The sequence below is a fragment of the Callorhinus ursinus genome, unplaced genomic scaffold, assembly GCF_003265705.2.
Source record: "Callorhinus ursinus isolate GAN/ISIS: 27379988/994484 unplaced genomic scaffold, GSC_fseal_2.0 scaffold54, whole genome shotgun sequence".
NCBI classification, from domain to species: Eukaryota; Metazoa; Chordata; class Mammalia; order Carnivora; family Otariidae; genus Callorhinus; species Callorhinus ursinus.
The window spans coordinates 10,232,317-10,236,586 of NW_027397116.1; positions in this window are offsets into that span (position 1 = coordinate 10,232,317).

Below are 4,270 nucleotides of genomic sequence, written 5' to 3' on the forward strand. Positions count from 1 at the left end.
GGGGGGGGGCGGCGGCGGCGGCCGGGCGGGCGGGGCGGGGGCGGTCTGGGGGGGGGAGGCGCGGGGCGCCCCCCACCTTCCCGGTGGCCGGGCCGAGCTCTCCCGCCGCCGCCTCTTCCCCTCCGCTCCCGCAGGGCGGGAGGGCGGCCCGGCCTCCACCTCTCGCGGCCTCCAGGCCGCAGGGCCGGCCCGGGCCTCTCCTAGCGCTCCGCCGCCGCCGCCGCCGCCGCCGCCGCCACGGCGGCCGCCGCAGCCGCAGCCTGCCTGGGAGAAGGGGTCGCCGCTGGGGACAAAATACCGCAGCGCTCACCCCTTCGCCCGCCGCTGCCGCGGAGGAGGAGGAGGTGGTGGAGGAGGAGGAAGGAAGGGCCGGGGAGGAGCTTCCCAACCCAGCGGGGCTGGCGCGAAGGGAGGTAAGGGAATGTGCTCCTGGCCCGCCGCCCGCTCGGGCGGGATTCCGTGTCTTTCCTCCTCCCCGCGCGGTCCCAGCCTGTTCCCTTTTACATTGAAGGTTTTCTAGCACCAGGAGTCAAGAGTCCCCAGTTTGGGGGCAAGTCTGGGCAAACTGCCCTTAAGCAACTTTATTTATCGTCTCCTTTCTATCGTCTCCTATCGTCACATGGATTTGGGAGGTGAAGGGAAATTTTCCGAGAGCTAGTGGTTGATGCCTAAAGGTAGAAAGTGCCAGTGCAGTGAAAATTTGGGGATATTAGAACTTTTTTACAGCGTTTACCGCAGCAAATTCGTTACTGTATTAACTCTCTTTGGTCTCAACCCTGGTGACCCAAGCGGTTTTGTTTTTTTGTTTTGTTAAGCAGGGAAGGAAACAAAAGGATAAAAACAAACAACCCGTAGCCTGTGTAGGGCAATGTGTTTCTGGAATATAGTAAGCATTCAGTGTTAGACACACACAAATGCACACCTTAAAAAAAAAAAAAAGTGTTTGCTTTAAATAGTATATGTATTGGAACCCGAAAACTTATTTAGTGGCTACTGGAGTATATTTTTAAAAATCTTAACACAAGGGGGGGGTTCCTGGCTGGCTCAGTATGAAGAGCATGGCAAATCTTGATCTGGGGGTTGTGAGTTCAAGCCCCACCTTGGGCGTGGAGATTACTTAAAAACAGAATCTTAAAAAATAAAACCTTAACACTGTAACACCTGATGTTAGCTAACAAAAGCTAACAGAGGCAATGAAGTACGTTTCAGAGTTCATTAGTCTGTGGTACTAAATTATGTTAAAAAGAAATAGGCCCAACATGGAGTCACTTTTGCTAAGCCCCATCAAGACTTAATGCCTAACCCTAGGGGGTCCTGGCTGGCTCAGTGGGAAGAACATGGGACTCTTGTTCTTGCCATCCTGAGTTGGAGCCTCAGCTTAGGTGTAGAGATTATTTAAAAATAAAATCTTAAAAAAAAAAAAAAAAACGATTAATGCCTAACCTAATTTTAGTTTCAGCCTCTCCTAGGAGTGGAAATTTAAACCAATTAGTCTGGAATTTCCAGATCAGCATTAGTGAGGTAACCTGCCAGATAAGGCCCCTGTCATCCCCTAAGGGAAGGTAACCTTGCCTGAAATAATTTAGTCTTTTTGTTTGTTTTAAGATTTTATTTATTTATTTGACACAGAGAGAGACACAACGAGAGAGGGAACACAAGCGGGGGGAGCGGGAGAGGGAGAGGCAGGCTTCCCGCGGAGCAGGGTGCCCGATGCGGGCTGGATCCCAGGACCCTGGGATCATAACCTGAGCTGAAGGCGGACGCCTAACGACTGAGCCCCCCGGGCGCCCCTAATTTAGTCTTTTAACCTCCCAGTCCTGCCCTCCTTTTGCCTCTAAAAACCGTTCATTTTGTACCACTCTAAGGAGCTGCCCAATTCATGAATCATTGAATAAAGCCAATTAGATCTTCAGTTTACTCAGTTGAATGTTGTTTAACAATTCTTAGCATGAATTGTGGTTTTTTATAGTTTTACCGTTAAGAATTCAAACTGAAGACCGACATGATGTTATTTTTATTGTCATAATAATTCTAAAAAACACTCTGCTGAAAAATATACCAGTGATACGACTTTATCCAAATTTGATTTAAAAGAGGATAGCACGGCTTACAAGATAAATATTATTTACCTCACTTGATGATGATGATGATAATGATAGCTAATTTGTATTGTTAAAAGACAAAATTCAACTGAGTAGATTTGAAGATCTAATTGGCTTTATTAAACACTTCATGAATGGGGCAGCGTCCCATCTAGCAAGTAGAGGGGGGCCTCTAAGGAGTTTTACAAAATGGAAAGTTTTTATAGAAAGGAAGGTGGGGCAAGCAAATTAGTAACAAAAGAAAAGAAAGGATTGTTTCATCTTCCATCGCAAGGAGGGACAGGGGGGCTTATCGAAATTGCCTCATCTTTTTGAGGGATGGAGAAGGCCCATGTAACGAATTATTTTATTGGTGCTGGTCAGAAAATTCCTGACTGCCTGGTTAAAACTTACATTTCTGGGGGAGGTTGACGCTGCAGTCAGGTTAGGCGCCAACTGGCTCTTGGACTTGGCCTAACTGATGCCATTTTGGGCCTGTGGTTCTCTTTTTAACAGGATTTATTAAGGATTTATCACATGCTAGATGGCTTAGATACTTTTTGTCACTTTTTTCTTCATAGCTATTATTATCACTAAAAACCTGAGACTTAAAATGATCAGGAAACTTGCTTAAAATTACACAGCTGGCAAGTGGCATAGCAGGAATTTGTAGGCAGGCAGTTTAATTTCAGGGCCTCTCTGCGGTGTGCCTTAAACCTTCACTTTATACTGAGAAGATGAGTAACAGTTCCGATTAAGAGAGCAGGAAATTAAGACTCCCGAATACCTTAAACAGTGTTTATCTTTGCTCTAACCCATAATGTCTGCTCCTATCAGAATCTGAAACTTTGCATTCTAATTTGCAAGATAGAATTAGGTGGTAAAAAAGGCCGTTTAATTTTTCCTAGGCCCATACCTTGGAAAAATGTAATGATCACTTACTAACAGATTCTTGCCTTTAATGAATTCAAGAGGCAACGTGGAGATAAACTAAGGCCTGTGATATTATGATTTATTTATTTATTTATTTTTAAAGATTTTATTTATTTATTTGACAGAAAGCGAGAGCAGAACACAAGCAGGAGGAGTGGGAGAAGGAGAAGCAGACTCCTGCGGGGTTGGGGGCGGGGAAGCAGACTCCTGCCGAGCAGGGAGCCGGATGCGGGGCTCGACGCGGGGCTCGATCCCAGGAACCTGGAATCATGAGCTGAGCCGAAGGCGGACGCCTAACAACTGAGCCACCCAGGTGCCCCGATATTATGATTTACAATAAGAAAGATATTTGGCCTTCATCCCCTGTTCTGAGACAGAACTCCTAAAACCATTGTAAATTCCTAAATGATGAGAGCACTAGTGTTTCTTTGTTATGTTAAAGAGGTGACTTCTGGAAAGCACTTGGGTAACCTAAGGTTAGGGGCTGGTTCCTAGAGGAGGACCCAACCCTGTGATTAGTGGGTTGGAACTTTTAGTCCCACTAAGTCCCACTATCCCCAACTACCACCTCGAGGAAGAATCAATTACCAGTGGGCAATGATTTAATCAATGGAGCCTTTGAAAACCGCAAAGGGACAGGGCTGAGAGACCTTCCAGGCTGGTGAACATGTGAAGATTCAGGGAGAGTGGCACTCTCGGAGAGGGCATGGAATCTCCGTCCCCTTTTCTCATACCTTGCTCTTTAAATCTCTCCCACCTGGATATTCCTGAGGTATTTCCTTTTGTAATACACCCACGATCTAGTGAGTAAATGGGTTTCCTGAGTTCCGTGAGCTGCTCTAACAAATGAATCAAACCCAAGAAGACGGTTGTGGGAACCTGTGATTTGTGGCCATCAGTCAGAAGCACAGGTAACAACCTGAAGTTGCAACTGGTGACTTATGTCCGAAGAGTGAGGTGGGGGACCCTCCGATCTATAGCTGGCCAGTCAGAAGCACAGGCAAGAACCTATGCTTGTTAAAAAAAAAAAAAAAAAAAAAACCTATGCTTGTGATTGGCATCTGAAGTAGAGGACACTCTTGTAGGACTGAGCCCTTCACCTATGGAATCCAGGTAGATAGTGTCAGAATTGAATTGAATTGTAGAACACCCCCCCCCCAGCCGCCCGCTGGTGTCTGGAGAATTGCTGGATGGTGGCGGGTAAACTCCTCCTTTCCCCACGGTGGAATTGTGTGCAGAATCCCTTAGTAGGCATT